General features: G+C 41.4%; 1 pseudogene; it reads right to left on the reverse strand.

Moving 5' to 3' along the window:
- Positions 1–831: 831 nt before the first annotated feature.
- On the reverse strand, positions 832–4,580 carry LOC128196204 (phosphatidylinositol-3-phosphatase SAC1-like; annotated as a pseudogene).
- Positions 4,581–24,526: the final 19,946 nt, after the last annotated feature.

Consider the following 24,526-nt stretch of genomic DNA (forward strand, 5'->3'; position numbering starts at 1 on the left):
AGCTTTAACCATTTTATTGTCTTATGTCCTTGCATTCACCCTTTGTGAGCTACAATAATTCAGTCTCTCTTACATGATTTGCGTAACAAGGGCTCTCGTCTTTCGGTCACATATTATAATAGTTAGAATGCGACTCATGTTACTGTTATTCCGATGGTTTACCAGAGGACCAAACATTTAAAGATATTTTCTCTCAATCCAAGAGGAACTTCAACAAAGTCATATGAAATTGTTACGCTTTTCTATAAAAGTTTCTCTCCAAACCTCTCTGGAATCAATATTCTCGCCTCCGATTTATGTGAGATATCAAAATACCATTAGTTGTCCCACTTCAGGAGAAGCACATCAAGTTTGTCATACTAATTTTGTCAATTCTAGATGGTTCAAGAACTATTTGTCATGCTTCCTATTTATTTTGTTTTTTCCTTTCTGTTATGCTGTTTTGTCCTATTTAGTTAGATTATTTCCTGTCTATCCAGTTACAAGAAAAATTCAGTCTGTGCATGCATCATTGTTTCCCACTTTAAAATAAGGGAAAACAACATAGAACATTTCATCCTTAATAGTTTCATTCATCCCTAAATATCCAAAATGTCTGAAAAAGCAAAACAATAGCACTTCAAAGCAAATTCATTAGAACCCATCTCTATATATTATAAGGATTAAAACAATTAGAATAAAATTATAAGAACTAAAACCTAAGTATAGTAAAAGTACCGGAACTAAACTTCAGTTTGAGTATGGAATAACCAAGGCAATCCTATGGAGAAAAAATGTGCTCAAATTTAAAAAAGAAAAATTAACTATATATATATATAAGGCCTGACCAAATGATAAGAAAACTGACAAAGTCTTTTGTATAAAATGTTCAAATTATACATGTCAAAATAATAACCCATCATATCCTTTGTAGTTTTTCTTCCCCAGTTAACCATCTTGTAAGCCAACTCGGATCATCGGCAAAGAATTTACAAGATCTGGGAATGATCCCAAGGTCCGCACCAACTTGGTCATACTCCTTTAGAGCTGCTTCCATTTCTGTCGCAACGCTAGTATCATTAACAATTTCATATGAACTCGTGCTTAAAGCATCTGCGTAGTGTTGCTCCCTCTCAGAGTCATTTTGGAAAAGTTACATGGCAGGTCCCTGCATGCATGCCAAGGATAAAGGCGGTAAAAACTACATTTTGGCAGCAAACATGCATATCACATCCTAATAAAGATGCTATTTTATCTGCTTCATTTCATATTTATTTCTTTGTCATTTCTTATTAAAAATATAACATGCCAATCAACCCAGCATGTACTTAAACTAAAGGAGAGATTTGTACCTCTGACAGCGCTTTCTTTGAAGCAAGCAATGGTAAGTGTTTCATACATAAGTCCAGATACAAAGTACTAGTTATGTGGGCATGTTTATATTTCTCACGGTTAAAGCACATACCTGACATAGCTCGGCATAATGTTTATATATCTCACTGCTTTCATCTTGATCGCCGAGGAGACTACCTCCATACAACCCATTCGCCTCATTTGCTGTGGTCATTGCAAGGTACCTACCAGATTAAAAGTATAAAAAGAGCATCATCTGTAAACTGAACAAGCTAAAGGCATCAAGTGAGAACAAAGATTGTGGGACTGTCTACAGTGTTAATATGCCGGAAGAGACAACACTGGATTCCCAACCAATGAAGAATGGGATTTCAGGTAGTTATAAATACAGTAGATCCTAAACAAGCACTTTATAAATTTTTAAAAGAAATCCTTCATTCATTATAATTTAAACCAACTGTAGCATGAACTTACTTCTTAATTGTAGAAAATAAACAAGTTTAGAATTATTCGTGGTCACTTAAAATATTAAGAGCACCAGCTCAACTTAACGGATCAAATTCAAATGCACCAAGCCTGTTCCCCATTATCAGCATGGCAGCTATGTCTAGAGCTAAAAAAATCACAACGCAAAATGTAAACATACAAATGAGTTTTATAGCGACCTACAGTGCAAACGTTAGCCAACAGAAAAATAATCAAATGGGATACTGATCATCAAAGGAAAAATGGAAGGTGCAATGAAGTCACACAAGGATAATGAACTTTTAAGATACATACCTTTGGAAAACATCCTCTTCATTCATATCACTGCCAGAAGAAAGCCAATTCAAGTCACAAAATCCATTAGCATGAGATCCTTCAACGTCAGTTTCATGAGAAGCTACTTTTGCAGCAGAGGAACCCTCTTCGTACTTTCTCTGGCCAAAAAGCCAATTCGGACTTTTTAGCTGTATCTCACTGGGGATTAACAAACAATCATTGTCTCGACATGTGTTACCTCAAGTTACTTAGATCACTGAATAGCTTTTGCATCTCACACTAGTCAGAAATTCTACCCACTATTTCCATACAAAATGATGTACATGGTTAGGGTGGAAGGAATGGCTTAAATGGCAACTAAGTTTAAACAGAAATTACATTCATCTAGAAATGGTGATTCTAATCTTACTTTCAAGAGAGATTGTCTTCTAAATAATCTACCAAAATTATCAACCGGATTAATGGATTGCTTCTATTTGATGTTGTTTGACATCAGAGGGAGTTGATTGAAAGGAATCCAACTTTTTGCTGCTTGTGTTAGTTAGAATCTGAACTGAACATGCGGTGAATTATTCAATCATAATCACAAAATTTAATAGGCCTTCATAAACCAATCAAACAAAACTATCTCAATTAGATTCCTGAGCATTGATAGAAAATTAGTTGAAGGGACAGAAGCTAAAAAGCACAGGACAATATGGCATGCGGACCAATTATGTCAGAGACCCAAAAAGTAGAAGAAGAAACAGGGAAAATGAGAGAATATATGGATTATTTCAAAAATGAAACAGAAAATACACTAGGATGGTGATTTCTACTGCCGCATCCTCTAGACAAGTTAGCACCTTCAAGCCATAACAGAATTCCACAATATATTTTCGTATCCTCTCTTCTCATTCTCCTCCCATTTATATTCCCACTACTTCTCACACCTTAACTAATTTTGTTACACCCTTTGCCACATCAGCATTTTTATTCACACCCTTGTTTCTCCTCTCCTGCACTCTCCAAATCCCGGGCCTAGTTTCAAAATGTAAGCCCACATTTCCAGTCCTAACAAATTATTTTTGAAATGATAAAACCGGTCAAGTAAGTACTAAGAAGCAGGGAGAGACAAAATCAGCTACTTTTGTCTTATAATAAGAACCAAAGCTACAGGAACTGGTCTTTAAGTGGAATGGCAATAAAATTTCTAATATTTACATATGCATGTCAGAAAATCACGAGAAAAGGGAAGCAGTCTATAAAAAGTACAATAAACGAGAAATAAAATCATTAAACAGCAACTCAGAATAAGAGAAATTACGCTGCATCAGGTGCCACTCCTCTGTTTCCAGAACTCCCACCTGGTCTTTGATCAGGTTCAGAGCATAGTCTTACATTTTTAATTGTACTACAGGTCTTCAAAATTAACTTGTCAAACGATGTCAACTTTATCCGTAAAAAGTCTTCTCTGCAAGCGGGTATTGGGGTGAATACTATTCCACCACTTTCAGAAGGCTTAGGATTCGGTTCAGAACTGAAAAATTCAGGAAGAAAATATGAACTGATAAGGAAAATAAACAATAGAAACTGTATTTACATACAAAAGAAATGAGAAAATCAATTCTAAATATCATAGAAGCATGTGCATGTCACTAATGGATTTTAATATCAGCCAATTTAACTAGGATGACTCACCACTTCTCAGGAATTAGATCATCCCCAACCCCAGATACATGGAGATAATAATCTGAATCCAGCTCCCACAGAGCAGGTTTCCCTTCATGTGGTTGGAAGTAACCTAAAAATCTGGAAAAAGAACAATATATTAAATATTTAAAATATTAATTATTTATTCAACACTAGATTAACCAAGGGACAGAGGAATAATACAAGTTTATTGCATCTTGCTTTTCACCATCTGTGTAACAATTGCTATAATATCCTTTTATGGACTTCAAAAACTCTCTTGATTGTGTTGTTGCTTTCCACTTTCCCTGCCTCTCCGGAAACACCTGTCATTCACCAAAATATACACACATGTATTATAGCAAACAGCAGAAGAAGACGGAGACTAGATATTTGTGAAGGAGAATCTCATAAAATATGTCATACAGTATTGTGAGCTGCTGAACCACCATACTGCTGAGCAAGAGCATCCCCATGCTTTGATACATATCCATTAGAGCTGCAGCGATACTACTATCAGGATCCACTTTGGGCACATCAGTCAAACCCATTGCATGGAGCTGGCGTCCTAAAGCTTGAAGACCATATGCATACTGGGCAACATTTGTACGGTCCAAGCAGTCAATGCAGTTGGTACGAAGAACTCCACTCTGAAAATGTGGTGCATCACTACTAAAATTATCTTTTTTATTCTGATGGTTAGTGTCAGTCTCTTTGTCTCGGTTAACCACAGAGTTTATCATTTCATTACTGTTCCCAATCCTCACAATATCACCAGAACTAGCTCTCAGATCTCTCAGTGAAGCATCCCTAACAAAATAAAGAATTAGTTGAAAACATAAATAGAACTTCCATTCTCTAAAGCAACATGTTGCACTTTTACAATTATGATAAAATAAAACTGCAGTAGCATTCTGTTAGGCTGTCAGCCCAGTACACAGACAAACCCAGTCAAAGATTGATATTCTTAGTAATAGGTTTGAGCTGTTAGTTTTACGGTTCCGTTTGTTGTTTGGTCCTAGGCCACACTTCACGTGATAAGGAATCTTCAAGTGGTACAAATTTGAGAATAAATTCTCTTCGAGAAAGAGGGTATGATAAAGTATTATCTCCTAAACATATAAACATATATGAGAAGAATTTGAGGAAGAACATTTGTCATTCAAAGGATCTATGACAAGGTCAAAGATAACACGAAGGAGGAAAATAAAAAACATGAAGATCATGAACACAATTATAGAATAATTTAAGAAATTAAATAAATTTTAATTTTATTTTAATTTTACAAAATGTTAAATTTGTTGGGCGACCCAATCAGTGTTTGTTAGGCGAGTGGGCTTTCCTAAGTGAAAGTGAAAGTTTGCATCTTTCATTTTCTGTGATTTTTGTGTTGTGGACGTTATTTTAGGATTTCGAGGTATTTTTAAACTTATATACCTATATATAGAGATACTAAAAGTTGATGTAAACACTTGAGTCATATTATATGTATTTGTACTTTTTGAGAAAAGATTTTATTCGTTCTTGTATTAGAACTTTAATTCTTATCAAAGACTAAGATATTTGTGGCGAATCTTCACTTGACTTATCATTGTGCTAGATTAGATTGTGGCATCTCCATCTCTCTTATTCCGCATTCTTTATTCTCCATACTTTTTCCTAAACAAGATCGTATCATTGAGTATTAGAGCAAAGTTCTGGTTTGAATTGTTTCTCTTAGTTAGTATTGTAATTAGAAAAAACATCTTTAGAATCTTCCTAATTAGAGAAAATAGATGTATAATCTTCTATTTTATTTTGTTTTCTTAATTTTCCTATTTCTCTTTTTAGGAGAATTTGATTGTTATAAAAGAAGATATGAAAATGTATTTTTCATGATTAAGAATAACAAAATCAGTCCTATTTTCAAGATATCAATTCATACTTTATACTTCATATCAATATCAATTCATAAACTTTATACGATTCATATAAATCATTCATAATTATCAATAATCAACATAACGTTCAACCAACATTTATCATATTTATTATAACAACGGTCGTTCATAACAAACCAATCAGCATACGTTTCATGCATACAGTTCATATCATACTTTCATACATCATACAGTATCAATTAAATTAATAAGCTTCCCTTACCTCTAAAATGTGAACGGACGTTCTCAATGCAGAAACACAACCTCTCTACCACAGTTCCTTCGCTCGTTAAACCAAACAGTCCAGTTTCACAAACCGAACGGTTCTTCTTGAAGCCCTTGTCACCAGTAGTCCTTCTATGGTGTCGGAATCGTGATCGGAGGAGATGAAACGGTGGTGATCTTAGAGAGAAGGTGGGGAAATCGTAGAGAGAAGGAGGAGAGAAAAGAATTCTCCAGAATTCGGAGAGGAGTGTGCGTGTAGAGAGAGAGAAGAGTTTTTCTGAGAACGCATGTTTTGTTTCCAGCGCCGAACGAACGTCCTCTCTTTGGCGGACACGTGCTTTCCACTACCGATTCCCGACTTCCCCCGGTACGACACCTGGCGTTCATCAATGAAATGCTACGTTCTGCGAGTGACACGCGGACTGCACAGCGCTGTGCACTCCAGGCTCCATGCAGCACGACACATGGTGTCCGCTGTTGAAATGCTTCTTCCTACGGCTGCCACGTACGTTGTTGAGGTGTCTCGTTCTCCAGCTGCCACGCGTACTCCAGCGTACGTTATTTTCCAGGGTCTTACACTATTTTAAAAAGTTAATCTTATTTTATTTGTTGAAATTATTGGATTATTCGTTATTAGACTATTACTAAATTATCAACAAAATTTAATTTTATATTTGAGAAGTATATGTAAAAGTATAAAAATGCTAGAAATCTTATATTCTTAAATAATAAGATAAATTTTCACATTTATTAAATAGCTATGCAGAATGAACTAAACTTAAAATTTATTTATTAAAATAGTGTATTTGTAAGATTGTTCTATCTGTTAAGATTTGATTTAAAACTTAATAATAGCGTCTTATCTTCTTCTTTTTTTCTGTACTGTGTATCGTGAACCAAGGGATAGTTGCAACTGGTTTTGGATGCATTGGAAATTCGAAGCCAAAGCAGTCCACGCCTCAAATAAGGAATCTTCTCGCGAGGTGACCAAAAAAAGGTTTATTTTATCTGAAGCGTGACATTCCCTCCAACTACAAAAATTTTCGTCCTCGAAAATTAGGACGGGGAATCGAACAGATGAGGATATAAGTCCTTCATAGTATCTTCCACTTCCCAAGTAGAGTCGACCTTCTTCTAGTCCCATATGATTTTTACCAATCTGACTGCTTTGTAGTATTTTAGTGATGCTATCTTTAATTCTAACGGGTTGTATTTCCAGCGTTATTCTCATCACTTTATAAAAGAGATTGTCGAAGTCTAAGCACATCCTGATGTGTAGTGTTGCCTCCCACTACTCACATAATAAACCCATCCTGGTAGTTCCCACCACTCAAAGAGCTTATCAGGGCAACTTCAACCACTCATACGAGGAGATAATTTTGGATCATCATGCACATCACATAACTCACACCAAAACCAGGGCGTATTTACACTCATCCTCATAGCAAGAGATCCTCTATAATTTAAATATTTCATACTCCCAAAATGTGGTAAAATCGCATACTAAATATTTTTATTATTATTATTATTATTATTTTTTATTATTATTTTTTATTTATTTATTTATTTATTTATTTATTTATTTATTTTATTTATTTTATTTTATTTTTTTTTTAACCGCTACTATTGAAGGTTCCGGTATACATGACCGGAACTGTGAGCACAGTGAGGTTCTTTGGCTATAAGTAAGGCGTTAGCCGCGTTAGGCGACACTTCGAAACGTTGAGATTTTCAGAGCACGTGAGAGAGAGAGATAGTGAGAAAGTGAGATCTGAGCATCGAGGGTTCTGAGTGTGAAAACTTTGCGAGATCTGAACAACTGAGTGTGGTAGATCGGAGAGTCTTCCGGTAAGCTTCGATCTTGAAGTTCCAGAGCTTTGCTCCGACTCGAGTAAGTACTTCTTTTCTCTTATCTCTTCTTTTCCTTTACTCAGCTTCTCCTTCTTCTTTACTTCTCGCTTCTTTTCTTTCCTTTCTTATTTCTGCTTCCTTTCATGTACTTTTCTTTTTCTTTTTCTGAGCTTTTATTTCCCGCAATTATTTTCTGCCATCTTCTTTACTTTCCACTTGTTATTTTTACTTATGCTCCTGCATTTACTTTCTTCTTCTTCTATTTTCCTTTTATTAACTAAAACTAAGAACACCCTGTCTTAACAAAGATAAGGGGTATATCGGCTGGAAACCAGACGTTAATCTCCCTTCGTTTGAAGGTATGGCAGAGACAATCGGGTAGAACAACGCCACGTACCCCATAAAAACAGAAAACTTTAAAACGAGAAATTTATTTGTATGAACCAGACATGGACAATTGACATAGATCCGTTTAGGAACCTTTGCGAGGACCGTGAAACAGATCTGAGACTGGACACTAAAACAACAATGATTGGCTGGACAAAAGAACCTAAAAGGGAACAAAACAAATAAAGAAAACACTGAATATTTTTTTTTTTTTTTTTTGCCCTTTTTATTTTATTTTATTATTTCATTATGCTTTAGAAATATTTTGAGAGGAAGATGAATGAGATGGAGATGGAGAGGTACACCAGTCAGCGGTGGAGACCTACTGATGATCAGGTCAAAATGATGACCAATATCTTCAGCTACGGGGTCACACATCCCAGCAGAGCCCAAGTTGTCGAGATTGCGTCTCGACTAAGGGCCTTTGGAGAAGTCAGTGAATATAATGTACACTGCTGGTTCAACAATCATGGTAACCGAGTCAGGCGCTGGCAAGCCGACTTAGACCCCACTGGCACCCTATTTTCTCAGCTGCCGCTGTACATGTATGGTAAGAACCCTAATTATCACTATTTTTGGTTTGAATTTTACTCTTCCTTCTCCATTATTGACACAATTTCTTTGTTGGAAGAATATGACTGGGTAATTATGAGGGCGCCGAGGTTGCTGAATTTGTTCCCAGTTCCGATCATCATTGACGATGACAGAGACGTACGACAAATCCCTCCACCCATGCTTCTCACATTCCGAACCAGAGCTCCTTCGACGGAGCTCTCCCTTAGGCCACCACAACCAGCTCGAGAATTTTTTCACTAAATATTATTATTTAATGGTCTGTAATATTAACGATCAGCATCGATCGAACCCCGAACATCTTTTATTTGCTTTTGTTTATTTGCTTATTTGCGTCTTTTATGGACTGTAATATTTATCTGCTTTACTTTTTATGTTTGCCCGTTTAACGTGTGTGGTACCATTTTCACACGAACATTATGGTATCTGGTTATAACTTATGAGGTTTGAAAAATATGTGTAGTCTCCATGGCCTTAAAGGCCTAAATTAATGAATTATATGGTTTTTGTCTTATTTCCGAAAATAAGATTTACTTTCTTCGAATATAACTCTCCTCTTTATACTCTTAAGCTAACACATTCTTATAATGTTCCAAATATGAAACAAGAGTGCGTAAAATTATATCCTTCAAGTGTCTACACACATTATACCACTAACCGCGTTAGAGAATATAACCAATAAAGCAGCATAATTGAATTTGAGATACCCGAACTCGTATATCACAATTTCTATTGAATTAATACTACAAAACACACGGCTCCATTACTAACATCCGTCAAGACTTCCTTGTTCGCGATTAGCTCTAAACCCTGCAGGTCGGGAAACACCAACTACTTTTGACCATAGTCAAAAAGAATACGGTTGATAGTCAACCAATCCATTCCCAGCATGACATCCATGCCTTCATGCTTTCGAGTTGTCCTATCCGTCTGGCCGTTCATTCTCCCATATTATACTTACGTTTTAAGTCTCCGTTCCTCCCACAATGAATACCTGACTTTACTCCTAACAACTGGGAACACGTTGATCGAAAGCGTTGTCCCCCACACTCAAAACATTTTACGGTCTCTTTCTGTCCAGACCGACCGACAGTCACCAAAAATTTTGGTTGACACCTACCAGAACAGAAGGTAGTACTGAACGATCATAAGGTGTCCTTCTTAGATTATCATTGTTCCTTAAAGATATGGCTCCTCTTTTTGTCTTAGCATACACCCTGGTATGACTAAGATGTATCAAGACCTCAGGAACTCATTCTGGTGGCCAGGAATGAAGAGTGATGTTGCACGTTTTGTGGCATCTTGCTTAACGTGCCAACGAGCCAAAGCTGAACATCAGAGACCTGGCGGTCTACTTCAGCAGTTAGAGATTCCAGAATGGAAGTGGGACAGCATTGCGATGGACTTCGTGACTCACTTACCTCGAACGGTCAGAAATCATGATTCAGTATGGGTAATTGTGGATCGACTGACGAAGAGTGCTCATTTCCTAGCAGTCAATCTAAAGATGTCAATGACGAACCTGGCTAAGCTTTATATCCAAGAAATTGTTCGCCTGCATGGAGTTCCATCCAGCATTGTTTCAGACCGAGACACGAGGTTTACTTCTCGGTTCTGGCGATCATTACAAAGTGAGCTCGGTAGTAAACTTCAAATGAGTTCGGCCTATCATCCTCAGACAGACGGTCAGTCCGAGAGAACCATTCAGACGCTTGAAGACTTATTGAGGGCGTGTGTCCTAGATCACATGGGCGTCTGGGATGAAGTCTTGCCTTTAGTGGAGTTCACATACAACAACAGTTTTCAAGCCAGTATAGGAATGGCTCCTTTTGAAGCTCTATATGGAAGGAAATGCCGAACGCCTTTGTGTTGGTTTCAGGAAGGGGAAAAGGTGTTAACAGGACCAGAACTCATTCAGCAGACGACTGAGAAGGTGAAGCTGATTCAAGAGAGGTTAAAAACGTCCAGGAGTCGACAAAAATCTTATGCCGACAAGAGGAGAAGACCCTTGGAGTTCGATGCAGGAGATCATGTCTTCCTTAGACTACACCCGACCACTGGTGTAGGGAGAGCTATCCGACCAAAGAAGTTGTCTCCCAAATTCATCGGACCTTATCAAATCTTAAGGAAGATTGGACCAGTTGCATACGAGTTGTCTTTGCCGCCTCAGTTATCAAACTTGCACCCAGTCTTTCACGTTTCTCAACTTCGTAAGTACGTATCCGATCCTTCTCATGTATTGGAGTTGGAGAATATTCGTCTTCGTCAAGATCATACGTTGGAAATGCAGCCGGTACGCATTGAAGATAGCAACACCAAGTACTACAAGAGGAAAGCAGTCAGATTGGTAAAAGTCGTCTGGGACGAGAAGACGGGCGACTCTACTTGGGAAGTGGAAGATGCTATGAAAGATTTATATCCCCATCTGTTCGAGACTCCGTCCTAATTTTCGAGGACGAAAATTTTTGTAGTTGGGGGGAATGTGAGGACTCAAAAAAAAAAAAAAAAAAAAAAAAAAAAAAAAAAAACGTACGACCACGTGGCGGCAGGAGAGCGCGCCACCTCAACAGTCTGCATGGCCGACAACAGTGCCCGACAGCCACTGACGGACGCCAGCCGCCACACGTCCGGGTGAGTCAGCAGCGTCAGTGGAGCGCTGACTGAGCGAGCGTTCGGCGTGGTGGATTACACGTGGCGAGCGCAGAGTGGACGTCCGGTAGTGGGGAACAGTGGGTCGGCCAACAGAACGAGCGTCGGCGATAGTGGAAGACGCGTGGCAACAGTACAGTGGTCGACCGTCCAGAGTGGGTTGGTGTAGTGCGTCCGGCCGAGCGCGCACTGGTATAGTGGAGACGTGCGTTCGGCTGGGTGGAGCACGCACCTCTTAATTTAATTCTGATAGATCTCTCTCTTCACCCTCTTTCCTTCAGTTTCTCAGACTCTATTCTCTCCTCCTTCTCTCTTCACTCTCTGCACCCTTCTCTCTCTAAGAAACCACCACTGCACCTCCTCCGTTCTACACTCCGGCAAAATTGAAGGACGCTCGGCGTAGGAGTTCCAGAGAGAATGTTCGGCTGGTGAAGCTGGTAGGTTCTTTCCTTCCTCTCTGACGTTCGTCCTTCATGCATGAAATCTATGTTTGAATTGTACGTTCGTTATTCTCTTAGAGTAGCGTGGTTCTGACTTTTGGTGTTGGGGTCGTTTGCTCGCACAGTGGATTAACGAGCGTTGGCAAGTAGGATTTGTGTGGAGAAACGTTTGCGTGCGTTAGTGAACGTTCGTCATTTCCGGGTAAGGGAAGCTTAATTAATTTAACTTGATTTGATGTTGTATGTCTGAACGTCCGTAAATTCCCTGTATGATGTTGATGTATCATGAGTTACGTGAATGATTTCATGAACGTTCGTTAATTACTGTATGAATATAATGCATGATGTTACTGTGATTTTATTGTATGAACGTTCGTTATTTGGTTGGGTATAATGCATGATTTTTGATATGACTGAAGTACATGAACGTTCGTTATTTTGGATGAAGTGAGATATATGAACTTACATGAGATTGGTCTGTACGGAATATGGAAGTTGATATTAATATGAACGTATGAAATTATGAAAATATTTCCCCTTTGATAGTATGCGTTCGTTACCGGAATGGTCTTTGACCGTTCGGTTTCCTTACTTAAAATGGTCGTAATGGGATTCGTTCACTTGAATGGAACCTTGTTGAGGACGAGCGTCCTCATGTTGTTAAGCTCGTTTGAGCGTTCGGTCAACTATTGCGGTGTTCGGTTTTCCTTAGTTTAGGACGAGCGTCCTCATATCTAAAATTATGCTCGAGCGTTCGTCCAAATAGTACTCGGCCTCGAGCGTTCGCCCAAATAGTGCTCGGTCTCCAACTGAGCGTTCGTCCCGGTTTTGAATTGAACGTTCGTCCAAATAGTGCTCGGTTTTGAAAGAGCGTTCGTCCAAATAGTGCTCGGCTTTGAGAAGAGCGTTCGTCCAAATAGTACTCGGTTTTGAACTGAGCGTTCGTCCTAAATGGGGCTCGGTCTTATACTGAGCGCTCGCTCAAATTGAGCCTCAGCCTTATGCTGAGCGTTCGTCCTAAAATGACACTAGTTATTGTTTTGAGCGCTCGTTCTCATTTTCCACAAAATAGCGTTCGTTATTTGATACGAACGAGTGTCTTTTGGTCTCGCTCTTAACGTTCGTTCTTTGATCCGAACGAGCGTCTTCTTGTCTCGCAAAACAGCGTTCGTTCTCTTTTCCCAGCGTTCGTCCTCGGTCTTTGGGGAAAAAAACGTTCGGCTTTTGGTGATTTTGTTATGAATGATGAAAATGATTATGGATTGATGAATAATGAATGATGAACAGTATTTGCGATGATATGAAAGTTATGAATATTGAACGAGCGTTCCAGGCAGGAACGACTCATGGTTGAATGTTGAAAGTTGTAAAGTATGACTGTGGATAGTTAATGCTGGCTGTTCATCCTGATGTTCCGTGAGTGCTCGTTCTCAAGTAGAGGACGCACGTCATGCGTGGGAACGGCAGGAGGTCCTTAGTCCATAAGTTAACATGGGCGACGTAAGAACGGACTAACCTCGGGTGGCAGCTGATGAGGATGCCAGTTACCACACCACCCGGGTGCGTGAACGCCTGTAACTACGCAGATTTCATACAGTCCGGACAGTCAGTCGTGTCGAGTTTTAATTTGTACATGCGTTAAATTATGTGATGTATGATGAATGCGTATGTTGATATGTATGTGTGAAATGAACTGTTTGCTAGAAATTATATGTTGATGCATGAGTTAAATTACGTAAGCTTACCCTTTCGTTTTCCTTGTGTTGTCTGTCCTTGTACGTTCGTCTTGTCATTGCAATGATCATCCGTGTGGATGTGAGCAGAGGGAGATGAGCGTTTGGAAGAAGCTTTGAATGAAGGAAACCTGGTTGATGTTGAAGTGAAGATCGAGCAGTGAGACCGCTCGGCCATTGTTGTAATTAGGGGAACTGAGTGGTCATTCGACCATCTCTTGTTTTCTTTTAAGTCAATTCGACCATTCGGTAATTATCCTGTGTAATAATATTTCAATACAGTTTTCCAACTAAAAACAAAATAAAACCCGAACGAACGCTCAAGGACGAACGTCCTTGAGTACAAATCCAACATAACGGACGAATGTGCAAAGGTCGTACGCCACCCATAAGAGTTTTACAAATTAAAGCCAAACTTACAAGAAACCTGACCGAACGGTTTACATAGGATAATCACCGAATGGTCGAATTGACTTAAAAGAAAACAAGAGATGGTCGAATGACCACTCAGTTCCACTAATTACAACATTGGCCGAGCGGTCTCACTGCTCGATCTTCACTTCAACATCAACCAGGTTTTCTTCATTCAAAGCTTCTTCCAAACGCTCATCTCCCTCTGCTCACATCCACACGGATGATCATTGCAATGACAAGACGAACGTACAAGGACAGACAACACAAGGAAAACGAAAGGGTAAGCTTACGTAATTTAACTCATGCATCAACATATAATTTCTAGCAAACAGTTCATTTCACACATACATATCAACATACGCATTCATCATACATCACATAATTTAACGCATGTACAAATTAAAACTCGACACGACTGACTGTCCGGACTGTATGAAATCTGCGTAGTTACAGGCGTTCACGCACCCGGGTGGTGTGGTAACTGGCATCCTCATCAGCTGCCACCCGAGGTTAGTCCGTTCTTACGTCGCCCATGTTAACTTATGGACTAAGGACCTCCTGCCGTTCCCACGCATGACGTGCGTCCTCTACTTGAGAACGAGCACTCACGGAACATCAGGATGAACAGCCAGCATTAACTATCCACAGTCATACTTTACAACTTTCAACATTCAACCATGAGTCGTTCCTGCCTGGAACGCTCGTTCAATATTCATAACTTTCATATCATCGCAAATACTGTTCATCATTCATTATTCATCAATCCATAATCATTTTCATCATTCATAACAAAATCACCAAAAGCCGAACGTTTTTGTCCCCAAAGACCGAGGACGAACGCTGGGAAAAGAGAACGAACGCTGTTTTGCGAGACAAGAAGACGCTCGTTCGGATCAAAGAACGAACGTTAAGAGCGAGACCAAAAGACACTCGTTCGTATCAAATAACGAACGCTATTTTGTGGAAAATGAGAACGAGCGCTCAAAACAATAACTAGTGTCATTTTAGGACGAACGCTCAGCATAAGGCTGAGGCTCAATTTGAGCGAGCGCTCAGTATAAGACCGAGCCCCATTTAGGACGAACGCTCAGTTCAAAACCGAGTACTATTTGGACGAACGCTCTTCTCAAAGCCGAGCACTATTTGGACGAACGCTCTTTCAAAACCGAGCACTATTTGGGCGAACGCTCGAGGCCGAGTACTATTTGGACGAACGCTCGAGCATAATTTTAGATATGAGGACGCTCGTCCTAAACTAAGGAAAACCGAACACCGCAATAGTTGACCGAACGCTCAAACGAGCTTAACAACATGAGGACGCTCGTCCTCAACAAGGTTCCATTCAAGTGAACGAATCCCATTACGACCATTTTAAGTAAGGAAACCGAACGGTCAAAGACCATTCCGGTAACGAACGCATACTATCAAAGGGGAAATATTTTCATAATTTCATACGTTCATATTAATATCAACTTCCATATTCCGTACAGACCAATCTCATGTAAGTTCATATATCTCACTTCATCCAAAATAACGAACGTTCATGTACTTCAGTCATATCAAAAATCATGCATTATACCCAACCAAATAACGAACGTTCATACAATAAAATCACAGTAACATCATGCATTATATTCATACAGTAATTAACGAACGTTCATGAAATCATTCACGTAACTCATGATACATCAACATCATACAGGGAATTTACGGACGTTCAGACATACAACATCAAATCAAGTTAAATTAATTAAGCTTCCCTTACCCGGAAATGACGAACGTTCACTAACGCACGCAAACGTTTCTCCACACAAATCCTACTTGCCAACGCTCGTTAATCCACTGTGCGAGCAAACGACCCCAACACCAAAAGTCAGAACCACACTACTCTAAGAGAATAACGAACGTACAATTCAAACATAGATTTCATGCATGAAGGACGAACGTCAGAGAGGAAGGAAAGAACCTACCAGCTTCACCAGCCGAACGTTCTCTCTGGAACTCCTACGCCGAGCGTCCTTCAATTTTGCCGGAGTGTAGAACGGAGGAGGTGCAGTGGTGGTTTCTTAGAGAGAGAAGGGTGCAGAGAGTGAAGAGAGAAGGAGGAGAGAATAGAGTCTGAGAAACTGAAGGAAAGAGGGTGAAGAGAGAGATCTATCAGAATTAAATTAAGAGGTGCGTGCTCCACCCAGCCGAACGCACGTCTCCACTATACCAGTGCGCGCTCGGCCGGACGCACTACACCAACCCACTCTGGACGGTCGACCACTGTACTGTTGCCACGCGTCTTCCACTATCGCCGACGCTCGTTCTGTTGGCCGACCCACTGTTCCCCACTACCGGACGTCCACTCTGCGCTCGCCACGTGTAATCCACCACGCCGAACGCTCGCTCAGTCAGCGCTCCACTGACGCTGCTGACTCACCCGGACGTGTGGCGGCTGGCGTCCGTCAGTGGCTGTCGGGCACTGTTGTCGGCCATGCAGACTGTTGAGGTGGCGCGCTCTCCTGCCGCCACGTGGTCGTACTTTTTTTTTTTTTTTTTTTTTTTTTTTTTTTTTTTTTTTTAGTCCTCACATTCCCCCCAACTACAAAAATTTTCGTCCTCGAAAATTAGGACGGAGTCTCGAACAGATGGGGATATAAATCTTTCATAGCATCTTCCACTTCCCAAGTAGAGTCGCCCGTCTTCTCGTCCCAGACGACTTTTACCAATCTGACTGCTTTCCTCTTGTAGTACTTGGTGTTGCTATCTTCAATGCGTACCGGCTGCATTTCCAACGTACGATCTTGACGAAGACGAATATTCTCCAACTCCAATACATGAGAAGGATCGGATACGTACTTACGAAGTTGAGAAACGTGAAAGACTGGGTGCAAGTTTGATAACTGAGGCGGCAAAGACAACTCGTATGCAACTGGTCCAATCTTCCTTAAGATTTGATAAGGTCCGATGAATTTGGGAGACAACTTCTTTGGTCGGATAGCTCTCCCTACACCAGTGGTCGGGTGTAGTCTAAGGAAGACATGATCTCCTGCATCGAACTCCAAGGGTCTTCTCCTCTTGTCGGCATAAGATTTCTGTCGACTCCTGGACGTTTTTAACCTCTCTTGAATCAGCTTCACCTTCTCAGTCGTCTGCTGAATGAGTTCTGGTCCTGTTAACACCTTTTCCCCTTCCTGAAACCAACACAAAGGCGTTCGGCATTTCCTTCCATATAGAGCTTCAAAAGGAGCCATTCCTATACTGGCTTGAAAACTGTTGTTGTATGTGAACTCCACTAAAGGCAAGACTTCATCCCAGACGCCCATGTGATCTAGGACACACGCCCTCAATAAGTCTTCAAGCGTCTGAATGGTTCTCTCGGACTGACCGTCTGTCTGAGGATGATAGGCCGAACTCATTTGAAGTTTACTACCGAGCTCACTTTGTAATGATCGCCAGAACCGAGAAGTAAACCTCGTGTCTCGGTCTGAAACAATGCTGGATGGAACTCCATGCAGGCGAACAATTTCTTGGATATAAAGCTTAGCCAGGTTCGTCATTGACATCTTTAGATTGACTGCTAGGAAATGAGCACTCTTCGTCAGTCGATCCACAATTACCCATACTGAATCATGATTTCTGACCGTTCGAGGTAAGTGAGTCACGAAGTCCATCGCAATGCTGTCCCACTTCCATTCTGGAATCTCTAACTGCTGAAGTAGACCGCCAGGTCTCTGATGTTCAGCTTTGGCTCGTTGGCACGTTAAGCAAGATGCCACAAAACGTGCAACATCACTCTTCATTCCTGGCCACCAGAATGAGTTCCTGAGGTCTTGATACATCTTAGTCATACCAGGGTGTATGCTAAGACGACTGTGATGTCCTTCCTCAAGAATGATTCTTTTCAACTCGCCATCATTCGGAACGCACGTTCTATCCATGTAGCGTAGAAGACCATCAGTTCCAGTGTTAAACTCCTTGGCCTGATCTGCACCGAGTGAGTTCAATATCTTCACCAACTCTTCATCTTCTCGCTGCTTCTTTCTGATCCGGTCGTATACATCACTGGAGATTCTAAGAGTACAACATTTGATAACATTCGGTTCCAAGTCAAACTGTAACCTTAGATCTCTAAAACTTTCTACCAAACTCAACTCCCGGACCATCATAGAGGAGACGTGAACCACCTTTCTGCTTAAGGCATCTGCTACCACATTTGCTTTTCCCGGATGGTAGAGTAGTTCAAAGTCGTAATCCTTCAAGAACTCTAGCCAACGTCTCTGTCTCATATTCAGTTCCTTCTGATCAAACAGATACTTGAGACTCTTGTGATCACTGAACACTTGGAATGTCGATCCATACAAGTAGTGTCTCCAGATTTTCAAAGCAAAGACGACTGCTGCTAATTCCAGGTCGTGAGTTGGGTAGTTCTTCTCATGGACCTTCAGTTGTCGAGATGCATACGCGACCACCCTTTTTTCTTGCATAAGTACACAGCCCAAACCCTGATGAGACGCGTCACAATATACCACGAAGGGTTTAGCCGTGTCAGGTATGACTAATACTGGGGCGCTTGTTAACTTATTCTTCAATTCCTGGAAACTTCCCTCACACCGATCGGTCCAAGCGAACGGTTGATCCTTTCTGGTCAGCTGAGTAAGCGGAGCCACTATCTTGGAAAACCCTTCAATGAACCGTCTATAGTAGCCCGCGAGTCCCACAAAACTGCGAACTTCAGTTACCGAACGTGGACTCTCCCATTCCAACACTGCTCGTACTTTAGCCGGATCCACTGAGATTCCTCCAGCTGAAACCACGTGTCCCAAGAATGGCACTTCCTTCATCCAAAATTCACATTTAGAGAACTTGGCGTACAACTCCTTTTCTCTTAGTACGCCCAGAACAACCCTCAAGTGATCTTCATGCTCTTCATAGCTCTTGGAGTAGACAAGAATATCATCAATGAATACAACCACAAACTTGTCAAGATACGGCCTGAAGATACGGTTCATGTAGTCCATGAATATTGCTGGGGCGTTTGTCACACCGAATGGCATCACTACATACTCGTAGTGTCCATAACGAGATCGGAAGGCTGTCTTCTGGATGTCTTCTTCCTTCACCCGAATCTGATGGTATCCCGACCGTAAATCAATCTTTGAAAATATGGTCGCGCCATGTAATTGATCCAGCAGGTCGTCAATCCGAGGCAAAGGATACTTGTTCTTGACAGTCAGCTTGTTTAACTGCCTGTAATCAATACAGAGACGAGAACTGCCATCCTTCTTCTTCACTAAGAGTACTGGCGCTCCCCAAGGTGATGCGCTTGGTCTGATAAACTGCTTATCCATTAACTCTTCTATCTGTTCCTTGAGTTCAGCTAACTCTGCTGGCGACATCCGATATGGTGCAATAGAGATAGGTCCGGCATTCGACACTAGGTCGATAGTAAATTCTACCTCGCGTGGAGGAGGTAATCCAGGCACTTCATCAGGAAACACATCGGGGAATTCATCCACAACTGATTGTTCTCCACTTGACTTACTGGGCGATCGCTCATGATTCAAACCTTCAAGTCGTTCGTCTGAATGCGTCATGATCAGAAAACAACTAGCACCATCCACGATGTCTTCCTTTAGCTGACCGAGCGTCACCGATAGCTCTACTTCATACTCGTCCGGAAATACCAATTCCTTTGCACCACAGTCAATAAGAATGCGATTGGCAGCCAACCAATCCATTCCTAGGATCACTTCTAAATCCTTTAGGGGTAGGCAGATGAGGTTTACCTTATAGTTACGTCCTTCAACCTCTATAGGACATTTAACACATACAGTAGACGTCCTAACCTCACCCGCTGCTGGGGTTGATACTACCAAGTCGAACTGCATCTCGCGTTCGGCTAATCCCAATTTCTCAACACACGCCTTCGAAATGAAGGAGTGTGTTGCCCCCGAATCATACAACACACAAACAGGCATTCCATGTAATGAGCAAGTACCAGTGACGAGCGTACCTGAACTGGCAGCTTCCGTGGCCGTGATCGCATAAACTCTACCAACAGCCTGTGCTCGTCCACCCCTTCCCTGTTGCATTCTTCCAGCATTTGGCGGCCTCATTGGCGCTCGTCCGCCCATATTACAGTCGCGCTCTGTGTGACCATTCCTTCCACAACGAGTGCAGGACTTTGCTCCCAATAACTGAGGGCATGAAGACCGGTAATGTGGTCCTCCACATTGGAAACACTTGACTGATCCGTGCTGTCCAGATTGTCCGGCAACAACCATAGCCTGAGAATTAGATGGTTGTGCTGGACGAGTATACGGCAACCTGTCCCGATTCATATTCGGCCTGGACATGATCGGCCCTCTAGTTGGTTGTTGCTGCTTCTTCTGACGTTCTGCTTCAGCCATATTTTTCTCCAGCACTTTTGCTCGCTCAATCATAACAGGAAAGGACTTAATGCAGAGGCTGGATATCAATACCTTAAGATCACTTCTCAGTCCATTTTCAAACTTCCTGCACTGCCACACCTCACTGGTGGCAAGGGTATTAAAGCGAACCAGATGTTTGAACTTGTTGGTGTACTCTGAAACAGACATATTACCTTGTACCAACTGGAGAAATTCCACCTCTTTGCCGAATCGAACACTATCCGGGAAATACTCCTCATAAAACTTTTCCTTGAAGACTTTCCAGGAAATAGGGCTGTGAGATTCTGCTAGTATCATCTTCGCAGTCGACCACCAATGACTGGCCTCTCCAGTCAACAGATACTCGGTGAATGCCAGTCTCCGATCATTAGGACATTCCTTGGCATCGTAAATCTGTTCCATGTCCCTTATCCACTGATCAGCTCCGTCGGGAAGGCATTTCCCATCAAATTTTGCAGGACGATGCTGTAAAAAGTTCTCCAAACTCCACTCAGTCTGATGAGTAGTGTTTGAAGCAGATGCTCCCGGTGTACCCCTGGTAGCTGCAAGAATCTCCATAAGCTGTCTCTGAGTCACTTCAGAACTTGCGCGAGCAGCCTCCAAACTCTGTAAGGCAGCCGCATTTTGCTGCGTCAAAACAACGTTCTGCTCTTGTAACCTTTCAATTACTGATTCCAACAATCTGGTGTTGTTGGGCACATCATGCTCATTAGTCTGCGGTGGAGGAGGAGGAGGAAGTCTAGGTGCCATTGGTTCTCTGAGAAACAGAGAAAAGAAACGAACGTTAGTCCTGTTGAAAGAGTCGAAAATAACTCATTGAACGCAATTTAAGCACACAGCAAAAACACAGTGTACTCATAACCTACAGTGTCCTTAAGAGGACAAAACTGCTCTGATACCACTAATGTGACATCCCAAAAATACAGCATAACACCATAAAATCAGAAAATCACATTTAATAATATTTCAATACAGTTTTCCAACTAAAAACAAAATAAAACCCGAACGAACGCTCAAGGACGAACGTCCTTGAGTACAAATCCAACATAACGGACGAATGTGCAAAGGTCGTACGCCACCCATAAGAGTTTTACAAATTAAAGCCAAACTTACAAGAAACCTGACCGAACGGTTTACATAGGATAATCACCGAATGGTCGAATTGACTTAAAAGAAAACAAGAGATGGTCGAATGACCACTCAGTTCCACTAATTACAACATTGGCCGAGCGGTCTCACTGCTCGATCTTCACTTCAACATCAACCAGGTTTTCTTCATTCAAAGCTTCTTCCAAACGCTCATCTCCCTCTGCTCACATCCACACGGATGATCATTGCAATGACAAGACGAACGTACAAGGACAGACAACACAAGGAAAACGAAAGGGTAAGCTTACGTAATTTAACTCATGCATCAACATATAATTTCTAGCAAACAGTTCATTTCACACATACATATCAACATACGCATTCATCATACATCACATAATTTAACGCATGTACAAATTAAAACTCGACACGACTGACTGTCCGGACTGTATGAAATCTGCGTAGTTACAGGCATTCACGCACCCGGGTGGTGTGGTAACTGGCATCCTCATCAGCTGCCACCCGAGGTTAGTCCGTTCTTACGTCGCCCATGTTAACTTATGGACTAAGGACCTCCTGCCGTTCCCACGCATGACGTGCGTCCTCTACTTGAGAACGAGCACTCACGGAACATCAGGATGAACAGCCAGCATTAACTATCCACAGTCATACTTTACAACTTTCAACATTCAACCATGAGTCGTTCCTGCCTGGAACGCTCGTTCAATATTCATAACTTTCATATCATCGCAAATACTGTTCATCATTCATTATTCATCAATCCATAATCATTTTCATCATTCATAACAAAATCACCAAAAGCCGAACGTTTTTGTCCCCAAAGACCGAGGACGAACGCTGGGAAAAGAGAACGAACGCTGTTTTGCGAGACAAGAAGACGCTCGTTCGGATCAAAGAACGAACGTTAAGAGCGAGACCAAAAGACACTCGTTCGTATCAAATAACGAACGCTATTTTGTGGAAAATGAGAACGAGCGCTCAAAACAATAACTAGTGTCATTTTAGGACGAACGCTCAGCATAAGGCTGAGGCTCAATTTGAGCGAGCGCTCAGTATAAGACCGAGCCCCATTTAGGACGAACGCTCAGTTCAAAACCGAGTACTATTTGGACGAACGCTCTTCTCAAAGCCGAGCACTATTTGGACGAACGCTCTTTCAAAACCGAGCACTATTTGGACGAACGTTCAATTCAAAACCGGGACGAACGCTCAGTTGGAGACCGAGCACTATTTGGGCGAACGCTCGAGGCCGAGTACTATTTGGACGAACGCTCGAGCATAATTTTAGATATGAGGACGCTCGTCCTAAACTAAGGAAAACCGAACACCGCAATAGTTGACCGAACGCTCAAACGAGCTTAACAACATGAGGACGCTCGTCCTCAACAAGGTTCCATTCAAGTGAACGAATCCCATTACGACCATTTTAAGTAAGGAAACCGAACGGTCAAAGACCATTCCGGTAACGAACGCATACTATCAAAGGGGAAATATTTTCATAATTTCATACGTTCATATTAATATCAACTTCCATATTCCGTACAGACCAATCTCATGTAAGTTCATATATCTCACTTCATCCAAAATAACGAACGTTCATGTACTTCAGTCATATCAAAAATCATGCATTATACCCAACCAAATAACGAACGTTCATACAATAAAATCACAGTAACATCATGCATTATATTCATACAGTAATTAACGAACGTTCATGAAATCATTCACGTAACTCATGATACATCAACATCATACAGGGAATTTACGGACGTTCAGACATACAACATCAAATCAAGTTAAATTAATTAAGCTTCCCTTACCCGGAAATGACGAACGTTCACTAACGCACGCAAACGTTTCTCCACACAAATCCTACTTGCCAACGCTCGTTAATCCACTGTGCGAGCAAACGACCCCAACACCAAAAGTCAGAACCACGCTACTCTAAGAGAATAACGAACGTACAATTCAAACATAGATTTCATGCATGAAGGACGAACGTCAGAGAGGAAGGAAAGAACCTACCAGCTTCACCAGCCGAACGTTCTCTCTGGAACTCCTACGCCGAGCGTCCTTCAATTTTGCCGGAGTGTAGAACGGAGGAGGTGCAGTGGTGGTTTCTTAGAGAGAGAAGGGTGCAGAGAGTGAAGAGAGAAGGAGGAGAGAATAGAGTCTGAGAAACTGAAGGAAAGAGGGTGAAGAGAGAGATCTATCAGAATTAAATTAAGAGGTGCGTGCTCCACCCAGCCGAACGCACGTCTCCACTATACCAGTGCGCGCTCGGCCGGACGCACTACACCAACCCACTCTGGACGGTCGACCACTGTACTGTTGCCACGCGTCTTCCACTATCGCCGACGCTCGTTCTGTTGGCCGACCCACTGTTCCCCACTACCGGACGTCCACTCTGCGCTCGCCACGTGTAATCCACCACGCCGAACGCTCGCTCAGTCAGCGCTCCACTGACGCTGCTGACTCACCCGGACGTGTGGCGGCTGGCGTCCGTCAGTGGCTGTCGGGCACTGTTGTCGGCCATGCAGACTGTTGAGGTGGCGCGCTCTCCTGCCGCCACGTGGTCGTACGTTTTTTTTTTTTTTTTTTTTTTTTTTTTTTTTTTTTGAGTCCTCACAGTAAGATTGTTCTATCTGTTAAGATTTGATTTAAAACTTAATAATAGCGTCTTATCTTCTTCTTTTTTTCTGTACTGTGTATCGTGAACCAAGGGATAGTTGCAACTGGTTTTGGATGCATTGGAAATTCGAAGCCAAAGCAGTCCACGCCTCAAATAAGGAATCTTCTCGCGAGGTGACCAAAAAAAGGTTTATTTTATCTGAAAACCGAATAATCCAAAAAGAAAACCATCTACTTCAATTTTCAAATTGTAAATTTATAGATTGTGTTACGTGTAAGATCTGCTGTGGAATATCAAATCTAATTTATATTAGTCCACACAAAATCAGATTCTTCATTTAGACACGTGTCAACAAATAAAAAACTTAGAAATATATTAATCTAGCAACTCTGTCAACAAACTTGTACCA

This window comes from Vigna angularis, chromosome 4 (genome assembly GCF_016808095.1).
Source record: "Vigna angularis cultivar LongXiaoDou No.4 chromosome 4, ASM1680809v1, whole genome shotgun sequence".
Taxonomy (NCBI): Eukaryota; Viridiplantae; Streptophyta; class Magnoliopsida; order Fabales; family Fabaceae; genus Vigna; species Vigna angularis.